The sequence below is a fragment of the Lepeophtheirus salmonis genome, chromosome 13 (assembly GCF_016086655.4).
Source record: "Lepeophtheirus salmonis chromosome 13, UVic_Lsal_1.4, whole genome shotgun sequence".
In the NCBI taxonomy this organism is placed as follows: domain Eukaryota; kingdom Metazoa; phylum Arthropoda; class Copepoda; order Siphonostomatoida; family Caligidae; genus Lepeophtheirus; species Lepeophtheirus salmonis.
This window is the reverse complement of record NC_052143.2, coordinates 6479210-6492331: the sequence shown is the minus strand read 5'-3', so window position 1 is coordinate 6492331 and position 13122 is coordinate 6479210.

The following is a 13122-nucleotide window of genomic DNA, read 5'->3' as shown; positions in this document are numbered from 1 at the left end:
TTCCTTATTGACAAAATACAATAAAAAAGACCCACTATATCTAATAAAATATCATAAACTAATCTTTAAATTAGAACAAAAAAAAAAAAAAAAAGAGATATAGTTTGCAATGAAGAACTAATTCAATTACCTCAAATTCTGTGAAGTGTAAAGTTATCTTTTTGTGTTATAACCACTTGATGTGAAATTAATAAAGTGATCAATGCTTACCTCAATATACTTTTTCCATGTGTTTTATTAAATACAAAAGAAAATACATTCTATAATGATTTATTTAAAAAGGAAAATTCAATTCAAAATAAGGGAACATTGAGATATGTTCAAAAATTTAATTAACTATTCATCATGAATAATTCTTTTTACTTCACTAACGGAGTTTATGTTTTTGCCCCCCTTAGTAAATTTGTTTGTTTATTTGTTAGTTACCAGGATCAAAATGGTCAGGGTAAGAGGTCATTACATTTTGAGAGGTTAAAGTAACCAGGGGAGTCTGCAAAATTATATTTTTGGGAGAGTTTTACTTTTAGAATTTTTTTGAGACAAATTTGAAAAATTTGTTTCAAAAATATTTAATTTTTGAAATAAAATTACAAGTATTAATTTTTTTGGAAAAAATAATTGCAAAAATCCAGAGTTTTAAACAAAAAAATTATTTTTTTAGAAAAAACTTAAAATATAAAATTTCGTGGAAAAAAAAATAAAAAATACACAGTTATTGACCAAAAAATTCTTAAATCTACAGCTCTTCACAAAAAATTCAAAAATTCTCCGTTGTTGAAAAAAATATAATTATTGAGAAAAAAAGTTCAAAAAATATATTTCAAATATTAAATTTTTGGAAATTAATTTCAAATATTACATTTTTTGGAAATTAATTTCAAATATTACGTTTTTGGAAATTAATTTTAACAAATCACTGCATTTCACAAAAAACCACAGCTGTTTGAAAAAAAAATTGGAAAATATGAAAAAATCCATTCCTATTCACAGAAAATTAACTTTTTTGAAAAAAAAAGAATTCAAAAATCCACTGCAGTTCACAAGGTATTAAATTTTTTGGACAAAAAAATTCAAATATTAAATTTTCTATTAAAAATCAAAAAAGGATATTGGGGGAGCTACAACCCCTCCAGCCTCCCTCATCCAACACCCCTATCCCCATGTACCGAGTACCCATTCCATTTTAATTTTGAATTTGCATTAAAGTAAACGGATATAGGTACATCCTAATCTTAAAAAGAAGGGTATGTATATAAGTAACAAGTTAGTAAATGTAATATTTTGTGTCATTGTGTCACACATGTAGGCATATTTAATAAATATAAAAATATTTGTGAAATTTGATTTCACACACACAAATCCAAGGTCATTTGAGCAATATTTGTGGTAAAAGCAAGAATAAATCTCCCATTTAACGACCTAATTATTATATTTTGATTTACAGATCAATGACCAAGAAGTATTTACATATATTTAATGACCTTCAACATACAATATGCATTATGTTTGAAGTGATTTATATTATGTTTCATCCAAGTATATAAAAATAGAGATAACACTAATAATCGGAATCGGAAAAAGGAGAATTCGGAGTTTTTTTTTGGACAATAATGTTGTTTTTTTTTAATAGGAATGTATTTTTGAAATTTTTTCCAAGAAATATAATATTTGATTTTTTTTTTTAAATTTTTCTTGCAATAAATTAAATTTTCTGTAAGCAGCTATGGATTTATTTTAATACTGTTCATATAATATATTATTGAAAACTTTTTTACTAAAAGTTTATTTTTTTGTGAATAGGTGATGATTTTTGAAAGTGTTTCCAAAAAATTTAATATTTGAAATTTAATTTTTCAATTTTATTTCCAAAAAATTCATTTTCTGTCAGTAGCTATTGATTTTGGATTATTTTATTTTTTTTAAATTTGCCTTTGAAATTTGTTTTTTTTTAACTTTTTTTCTAAAAATTTAATTTTTCAAATTTATTTCCAAAATTAATTTTTATGTGAATATCTATGAAATTTTGAAACATTTTTCATGAAAAAATTAATATTTAAAATATAACTTTAGAATTTAAAAAAAAATAAGAATAATTTGCTATGGATTTTTTCCATTTCTATTACAAAAACCAAGCCCCACCCCTACAAAGTACATAATCCTGCAGACATCCTTCTATAGATAACAGAAACATACATTCTGGTATATGCCAAGATATTCTCCAGAGTAGGTACATAATTGTACGCTAGTGTATTGTCGGCTTGGATCAAAGATCCCAGTCAAATTCCACTTGTCAGTCATTATAAAAAAGTTACAAACAATCCTTTGTGATGTCATTTAGGGTAATGGTGTGTCAGTCCGTATTAATTTAGTCCAGTCCAGGCTTAGGACAAATCCATATGGCCGTCGGTCCTTCGGACAGTAAGTACAAGAACTGATTAAAAAAAGAAGAAATAAAGTAAAGTTGAGTGACCCCATCAAAAACTGAACTTTATAATGTAGGAGTAATATTCAGGGTTGAACTATACCGGACTGAGACTAAACTGGACGGAACAGCCGTCTCCAGTCCTAAATAAGGACCAACACAACACTAATTAAGGTTGTTTTTAACTATTCTATGACAGAATGAATAAAATATTGCGGTAAAATTAAGTCTAATAAAAAGTTCTAAAACTGCCAGTTGTAAGGACCAATCCCAAGAATCATTCCAAAGACTGAACTTGGACAAAGACATTGAGACCAACAAAATATGAAAAATACTCTTCAAAGATGTGGTCAGAATTATCAAAATGACTAAATACCGATTCAGCAATTTCTGTATAGTAAATCCTATGCGTAATTCTATTTGACGTGGGAAGTACCAGGATCCTTTTTTTTTTTTTTGTAAGATGCATAACTCTCAAGTGCACTTCTCACCCATAGTTACAGACCCCTACTCTGCAAACACCCTTCCCAACAGTTTTATATATACATATGTATGTATGTATCCATGTACCTCTTAATTTCCATCCATCCATTGAACATTACGCAATTCCGTCATAAAACTTTTTTGTAATGTTCACGTAATATTTTCATTTCCGAATCATTACACTATACTTAAGATTTACCAAATACTTTTAAAACAAAACAATAATAATTATATTTATTAGATAATTATTTCTATGTGTGTTTAACAGAAAGTAAAATAAAAAAAAATTATCTAATTATCAAAAAGAGGAAAGAAAGAAAATTTCTCTTTGTGTGTTGAGACTCTCAGACTATCCGTTAAAAATCTACATATTTACATATATATACCATCATCTATGATTATATTATACATATGTGTACCTATGTGGTACTACTAAATTAACAACAGCTACTACTTCTGGTACATATATATATTTATACGTATTAATAACGAAGTAGCCACAGCTTCAGAAGAAAATATAACATATATACATGTAACACATTTATAAAATAAATAAACCTGCTCTACACATACAGAGAGACTTGAAGCAACAACATTCTGTATAATTTAACTTTCATTTTTCCTTTTCTGTTTCTTAAAGACGAAGAAGAATAAAAAACTTTTTCTTTTCTTTTTTTTCCGTTTGTTAAACAGATTTCTAAAGTCCCTATGTGGGCGAGTGTGCCATAGGCGTAGCTACATGTATACTAATCCTATGAAGAAATGAATATTATTCCATCACATACATAATATTAAGTAGTCCACTTAATATACGAGTACACATATAAATGAAGGCAGCAATGCTTACTTGACTTAGAGGTGCAGTGAATATATATAGCATCGCTCTTAATGAATAACCTATCAGTAATCGTAATAGGGAAATACAAAAAGTTTCACAAGGTCAATTTAATTTATTTGACTTTAATTATGATGATAACAATTAGTACGCAATGATTCTTCATTTTTCTAGCAGAGGTTTCACTGAATCCCAATTATGGTATTTAAAGACTTTCCAGAAGAATGTTCCGCATTCCTGGAATAACTTATGGCAGTCAATATATGTTTTTTTAGTGATGATGCAGAGCCAAAAAGCAAGCTGATTAATGTTATTATTTTTATTGTTCTTTTCACTTTCATTCAAAAAAAAAAAAAACTTGGTTTAGCCCCCCAGAAACCAGATAAAGGAGAAAGAAAGTTTGCAGTAAAAAAATCATCTTCTACTGCCTACAATTCTTACGAATAGAAACATTTTTTTTTTTTTTTTTTACTTTCAATATTACCTTGACCTATAAATAGTATATAATAGTACCTATATAGTTTTGAAGGAAAAGAAGATATGTATACATATATAAATATATCTTTTATGAATTGTACATAGATATGAGGCGGCTATGGTAGAAGGAAACCGTTACAAATGATTTTATTTCTTGTCGTATACTTTTTTTTACCTATATTTCGTATTTACTTTTACTCTATGACCCAACCTATCATACGACAAAACAAAATTAGATACAAAGGCACAAAATCAGAGGGTACTTAGCCAATTGTGGGGCAAATTCTAACCTGACTATGGCATAAAAGATGTAAAATATGGCAAATTTCTTCCTTTAAGAACTCTATACTCAACGCACGATAATTCACGACTGAACCGACCAAGCACAATACTGCTCAAAAGCGTTTGCACGATACACTCACACCTTTACAATGCCTAATCGTATGATCCGATTTGACCAATAATGAACAAGATATGCTTATAAAAAAACGGGGGGGAATAATACGACATGACTTTTTCCCCAAACTAATATTACAACTTAAAAAGATTTGAATGAAAAATTAAAGTTCAACTGAAAAGTTATAGACTATTTTATAGATAAGTTTTAAAAAGGGCTCAGTGAAAAGTTTCTTAGTTGAATATGAAGAAGTCGATTATATTACGTAGTTTGTAATAAATACTAATAAAACACATTAGATATGAATCTTATTTTTATTTGAGGTTTATCTCCTTCCATTTAAAATATAAATTGACTATTAAAATTAGTCAGGTAATGAGCTCACTTATATTTTACTTTGCAAAGTGACAATACTTTAGTATTATTCAAAATTATTTTCAAAAAAAAAAAAGTTAAACTGAAAAAATCAATTAAAGCTTTTTGCAAAATCTTTTTAAGCTCTTATAAGATTTATTCTTTAGCTTTAGCTAAACCAATCGAAAAAAATATGCTAAAATATTATTTTCCAAATATGATCCTTTATTTTATTTTACTTTCCTCAGATTAGAAACATTTTATAGAAAATGAATTCAAGATTACTTAATTTTATAATTTATCTTTCAAATGATTGAAAGTTTTTTACGGATTATATTATTACTTTACATCTTCATGTATTTAGTTATATCAATTCGAAATATGGCTCTAAATCGAAATTATACTCACAAGACAAGATTGAAAAAGGAGATTTATAGGTCAAAACTATTGCAATTGAGGGTTTTAATGGTCATTTTTGTGTTTGATGGCTTAAATAACAATGGTAAATGGGGCTACTAGCGGGTAAGCGTAACAATTTGTTGCATAGTGCTATTTAATAATTATTGAGAGTGTTTACAGTTTAGTAAGAGCTACTTATAATTCAAGCCAAAAATACACTATACATATATTTTTGTGTTGGTTGACATACCGCCCTTATATTCAAATGTGTAGACACTACGACCAATATTATTCAAAGGCCTCAAAAATGAGGTTAGATTTTATGTAAGGAACAAATGTATGAAAATTTATAAGCATTTAGTATTATTAAAGCAGGTTAACCAACCGTTCCTCTTTACATACATTCCGGTGAACTTTTTTTATGAATTCAAAAGCTGTCCGGTTTTATGAAAAACAGATGGTTCATAGGAAAAATGGACTGATATTAAAAAAAATTGTACTTAAAGAAAAAATTTAATTTTTCTTTTGAACTGATGCAACATCCCAAATATATTTTCTTAAAAAAAACCATCAAAGTCAGAATCCAAAATACTTTAGTATTAAATTTATCAATTTCAAAATATGAACATTTCTCTCTCCTTCCCAGTCAATTTTCCTATTTTTGAAAAAATGAATATGGTCATCTCATACTTTTTTATTTTTAATTAAACTATTACGGTCACGATGATTAGTGCAATTAGTTATTACAAAAATACCTTAACATATAAGATAGGTATATGTAAAAATTATAAATTTACTTCTTTTTGTTACGTTAAAAGACAAATTGTGGGGCGAGGCAGTATTGATATTAAATGGGGGTATTACTAAGTGTTATAAAATAAAGTAAAGTATCTACATTTCATTTTTTTATTTGTATGTGTACCTGATTTTTGTATTATTATTATTCATTTCTTTAAATGGCAAAAGGGAATAAATATTATTATAATCCAATTTCCTCAATTTCTCTATATTTTTTTCTCAAATTTGAGGTGTGTTTGAAAAGTTACCAACATAATTAATATACAAGACGTTTTTTAAGATTTATTTTATTTTATTTTTCAACATAGTACCCTTGTTACTCTAACAACTTATCCCAGCGATGCTCCCATCTCTGTAAACTGTATAAATTGTACTCGAACCGAAGGGGGCCTTTTAAGGGGGGGGGGCTACTGCACCTTCAGCCCCCTCCCCTCATCGAGAAATTTAAAAAAATCATTAATATGGAAAAAAAATTCAATTTAAGGATTTTCTAATAAGAAAAAGGTTATGGGGAAAAATTTCGTTTGTGGGTTTGTGGAGAAAAAAAATCAAGGCCCCAAAATATAATCCTGCAGACACACCTGCTCTTCATTAGAAAAAAATCTTTGCAGTCCACTATTTGGTCTGTATTTTTGTTTCGGGCGTATAATAGTGTATCCAAGTTTAATCTACGATAATTAAATGGCCCCAAAATTCAGATTTATTATTAGGCGACCAGAGATAAACTCAATTATATCCATTTTCAGGAAAACACTCACATGAACAACACACTTAAACGACTGTTACATAATAATTGTGCGTCCATAATGTATGAAACTTTCGACAGTAACTGTCAACAGATGCCAAATAGATGTGAATAGCTTTTATTTACAAGTAATCTATTCTTCACTTTGAGGTCGGTAAATTTGTCAAATCACCCTCGTATATTCCATAAAAATCCATCCATGATATCATAAAGAAGTTTTAAGAAGGAAAGAGTTTTTTTGAGAAGGAGTCCAGAGGAGACTTTTGAAGAAAGAAAGCAGAAAAAATACACACAAAACTTTCCGGAAATAGTCATCAGCAAACATTGAAACGTATTGCATCATCCTAATATCCCTCAGGTTGAAGAGGACTTTTAAATCTAATATATCACTGTCACACATAACTCATTGTGATATTTATTCTTACATTTGTATACACACACTCAAGTCTCAAAGAGACACAGAGAGAAAGAGAATGAAATAACCAAAAAAAAAAAAAAAAAAAACAAGTTTATGAGAAGTTTCTAATTTCTATTTTTTTTTATTATTATTATTATTGAAGATATGATTATTTATTAAGACTAAACATCATGAATCCTTTATTAAAAAGAAGCTGGGAAAAGAGGGGAGGGGGGGGGGGAGTCAACCCCTTTGTAACAATGGTGGTAAAATCGATAAAAATCCCTTCTAATTTTTACCAAAAAAAAATGAGAAAAAGTGAAGCTAACTCCATCTAGCATCAAATATCTATAATATCTGATGAAATTTAAAAAAAAGTCACTCCTAATTTGTTCTTCCTGCTGCCCCCCCCCCCTAGTCCACCGAATAGATCATAAAAGCATAAGTAAATGTGTATACCCCTAGGTATATAAAAAAATGACTTAAATAATATAATAATATTATTTTATTAATTATTACATAACACCACTTGTAGAATCCCAAAAAAATTTCTCTCCATTTTAACCATTTCTATTTTTTTTTTCTACATATTCTCACAGCTAAAAGTGAAATTAGTTATTTTGTTCCTTCGTTGTAGTCCATACGATATTATTATGTATTTGGGGTATCGTGTATAGAATAAAATATTGAATTAATTAATGTTATTAACTAAGCAACAACCATAAAATAAATAGACAATCAGTACAGAATAAATCAACACTGAATTGCCGAATATTTTGAAGATATATTTTCAACAGGGATCCTCCGTTGTATGTCCTACTTTATTTTTCCATATAGAAATATCTATACGAGTATATTTTGTATAAAGTCATAGGAAAAGAATAATTTGAAAGTTTTTTTGGGGTTTTTTTTTATATAATTATATTTTGATGACCTTATTGTCCAACAGTCGTGTATTTCTACTTATAGAGAGGTATATATATATATATATGGATAACAAAAAAAGGCAGGTAAATTTTATTTTAAACATGGCTTAACCTCTTTTATTCCACTTCTAGGTATGTGGAAGAATAATTATTTTTCCCCCTTAGATTTTACTTTTTGGACCTCATGAAATAGGTTTTATATTTGTCACTAAGTCAGCTCAAAGGCTCATTTCTGTTCAATCTTGGTGTGTGGGGGGATGTGTAAAATATATTTTCTTAACAAAAATAATTATTTATGCATTCATTTTCAATATATATTTATTCCAACGTAGAAACAAAATTTTCCTGTAAATAATGAAAATTAATATTATATATACATATAATATAATACATTCCATCTCCAAAAAGAAGGCCTTAGGTATTAACTCTTGGATAAAGGATTGGCTAGGATGAATATTTTTCTACATTTATGTATTTCATCTCTTTTAAAAAAATAATCAAAGTGCATATGTGGGTATACAGGAGATCAAAAGAGGGATACTCACCTATGCTATAGGTTATACAAGAGTTATTTTAAAATAAACTCAAACAATAATTGGGGTATCGAATATAGCCTGTTGAAAGTTAGCAGGTAATCATCAAAAGTTTGCCGATTATAATTAGAGACAATTTCCCCTTGAAAAATAAATAAAAATATTATGTATTTATGTCAAGGATCAAGTATTAAATTATTAAACTCTTGCAACCCCAGAAATGACGGCTCAACTCATCGGAGAAGCCATTTCTGAAAGTTATCGTCCCCCCCCCATGACCCTTAATTAATAATAGTTTTGACCCTGGCGTTAAAATAAAATATATATATTTTAATTAATATTAGGACATGTATAATATTATTGTCATAAAAAACTAAAAACTTCTATTAAATCCCAGAGATGGCCACACGGGCCATCAATTTAATAAAACGCCTTATCTCTATAATCAACATATACAGTGAAGTAAAATGAAATCTATTTTTATTATTTTTTTCTTCAGTAACTGTTTATCTCCTAGGCAATCAAACAGTCCATGGCATGACGGTGGGACTCGAAGATCCCCAGTATTGTACCTGCATTTTTAACAATTGGCCTTCAAGAGTGTCGTGCTTTTTTCACATCAAAATTACCGGAGCAGTAGCGATGAAATCAAAATGCCACATAATTTCCTATTCCTATTTACTAGGACTATAAACACTTTTCACATTTTCATCCGCCTAAGTTGGGTTTTCGCCTATGATATGTCGTATTTTTTCTTTGATGGTGTTTATCTTTGATACCCGGTCAAACAATACCCAGTCAAACAACAAAAAAAACTGTGGGATAAGTTTTTTTAGCTACGAAATATTATATGTCTAAGTTTATTGAGCGTTAACCGATCACAATTATACAACGGGAGATGCACAGTACTAAAGCCATCTATAGCACACATAATGGATTTATTTTTAGTACAGCTATTATTATTAATTATTTGCAGTTCCAAATTTTTGCAGAAGAGCTGTTTTTCTTTAAGGAAAATTTAGTAGGTTTTAGCGAGATCATTTTTAGCCACTTTTATGTGTCAATCTAAAGTTGTTTTTTTGGTATCGATGTAAAAAAATAATAATATACGTTGTATCCTTCGTATTTTATAGATTATTCACAACTAAACAAAGTGTTTAAGCATGATCAGTTTTCTTAACAAAAACCACATGTATAATTTTAACCTACATATGTATATTATGAATGATAAGGACACTCATAGGCCCAGGGTTACTTATTTATCCACAATCCTCGTTAAATGTATTTTTTTACATTGAATTAAATTGAACATACTCTAATTTGCTCACTATTAAGTACGTATGGAGATACAATAAATTTGAGGAGGGGCAAATTTCGAAATTATCTCACCACAGTGCTTAAAGCTGTTTAATACACGTATATAGAAATACATATTTAAAAAATCCATGTGTTATTCTAATAAGTATGTATTCACTAAATATAACTATTAAATAAGTTTGTAACATTGAATAATATTTGTTCATCCAAATGATGAAAAAACATCGTCAAAAGAAGAAGAAAAGTTTTGTTTTAGAGAGAAAGAGAGGATAATAATAGTTACTAGGGATTTAATTATAACCCAAGAGATAAATGGTTCACTGACAGTAATTGACTCTTGTATATGTGTGTTAGAAAAAACTTTTTCATGGTGTACTTAATTATAGCTTAACATAATCCATAATTTTCACTATTTTTAAAAGAGAGAAAGTCACTTATCTGAGTTGTAAAGGTTGTTTACATTCCATGAAAAATGTTACAAAAAAATTCATATGTATACAAGATCTCGTGTAGTTCTGGAGGCTAACCATCAAATAACTTACAAACCAGTCCAAAAATATATCATTTGTAGAGACATTTATAAATGTACTATATGTATAGGAAATGTCAACTTTTGGACAATATGAATGAACATTTTGTGTTGTGATGTACAACTTCTACTTAATTCTAAGTTATTTTACTTAATCTTATATACATCTTATTGTTCTCTTTGGATTTCCCTAATCAAAAGCCTTGCTGAAATTGAACTTTCTGGTCGAAATGTTACATGGATAAGAAAAACCTTTGCACTTTAAAAAACATACATTATTTTATACGTAAATTCAAATGAACAAACACTTTTGAGAGCAAGGTCTTGTTTCTTTGATGTATTTTTATTCAAAAAATAATCTAATTCTTTAGAATAAAGATTCAAATGCTTTGGATTACGAACAATATCCATATCAGGGGATTATTTTTGAACCAATAATGATTAAAAGTTGAACTCTTAAAAATAAATTTGCTATTATTCGTTAGTATCAACGTCTTTATAAAATTTCAAATTGAATATATTTTTGTGTTACTTACATCAGTGCCTTCTGAAGTAATACGTGTTGGCTATTTTTGAAGAAGTTACTAAAGAAAAAAACTTAGGAGAAATTCAATTTTTTATTGACTTAAATGTATGTAGAATATAAAAATTGCTTAACATGATTTTATGTTTATCAAAAAAGTGGGTATTTAATTTTGACAGTTTCTTTTTAAAGTATAAAACTCTTTTTGTTGTGTATAAACTGTGATAAAAAAAATAATATGTAGAATTTAAAATGAATAATTTACCGTGTTTATAATTCAATTATTAGCAGTCCATTAATTGTTCAATATATAAAGAGGGTAATTTTTATCTCCTGAGATGATAATCCCAAATCAATCCATACAATTGATATCATCAATGTATAATTGCTCATTAAAATGATGTAATTAAATATGAGAGGAGTATAAATTATAACTCGAGAAAAATATCAGTATATTAATATATAAAATATATATAAGCCTACTGAACTAAAATACGATAGGAAAAAAGATATACAAACATTGAAAAAGTTGTACATTAATCTGTTCTAATTTTAATTTCCTCAGAGTAGGAAAAATTTATATAATCTCTCATTTGACCTGCTTTTTTAAACTGAATTTCTGTCTTAGAAACATGTATTAAGGGCAAGATTCAGCATATTATTTGGCTAGTTGAAGACGACCACGGATATGTATAATATATTTCAGTATATATTTTCAAAAAAAGAATGCATATATTTTATTTTAATAAATTGAAATATTTGCTTTATTATAAAATACATTTTTTGTATAAAAACTTTTAAAATAATTATCATCATATATTTAAAGACCTTATACAATATACATATTTAATTATATTTTAATAGAAACCTTCTTGAAAGAATTGGTGAAAGTTTGTCTCAACTACTTTTTTCGTTTTCTTTTTTTTGACAACAAAAACGCACTGTTGATGTTTAAAAAAATATGGCATGGGAATTTTTTTTTTTTATATCAGACGTCTAATATTTATTATGGATAGAAATCCTTCATAATACCTAAGGATAATCTTTGATTGATCTCAATTATAGAAGAAAAAAAAATGTTTAAAATTATAAGGTTTTGTTCTAAAATACCAATATTTATATTTATTGTAAATATCATATACAATAACTTTAATAGATTTGATAATAAATAAATTTTGTTGCAGGCGTGTACATTTATTCTTCTTTAAATTTGAACATTTAAATATGACAATCTGGGAAAAAATTTAAATCCATAACTATCAAACTGCAAACAAAATTGTTGAACTATTTGTATTGACAAACAATTTAGGTTTTTGAATTAGAAAGCATGTTTCAATTACATTGGCATTCCTATGTTTGTCTAACTTAAATAAATGGCTATCAAAAAAAAGTTCAGTCTCTATCGTCAGTATTTTATCTATGATTTTTTTGTCATTAATAAACTTGTATTTCATTATATATAAAATAGATGTTAAATGAGCATTTTATCTACATTTAAACAAATGTGAGTCAAATGAAGGAAAGATTAGTTAGTAAATATGTATGATGAAATTTAGTAACTTTATGACAAAGACTTTTTACTTAACAAATAAAATATTTTTATTACTTTAGTTTATTAAATATTTATGTACTTGCAAGAAAAAAATATATAAGAAAAAAGTTGTAAAATAAAGTTTTTAAATATTAACGAATCTAACATTGATTTCTCAGAATTTTGTTTTATTTATTTTGCTTATACATAAGTCTATAAAAACTAACTTATAGTATTTGAAAACTATGACTTAGTTGCATGTAATTGTCTAAAGAGATAAATGGCCTTGAACTTGATATTAATCTAAAAATGTATAAAATATATTTTTTTTCCTATGACAAAAATCATTTAAAAACTATGATTTATATAAATTATAATGTATGTATATGATACCTAAGGCATATGTGTACAAACAGTGGTGTCACACTTGAATTATCTCCTATAATGTTCTTCTCA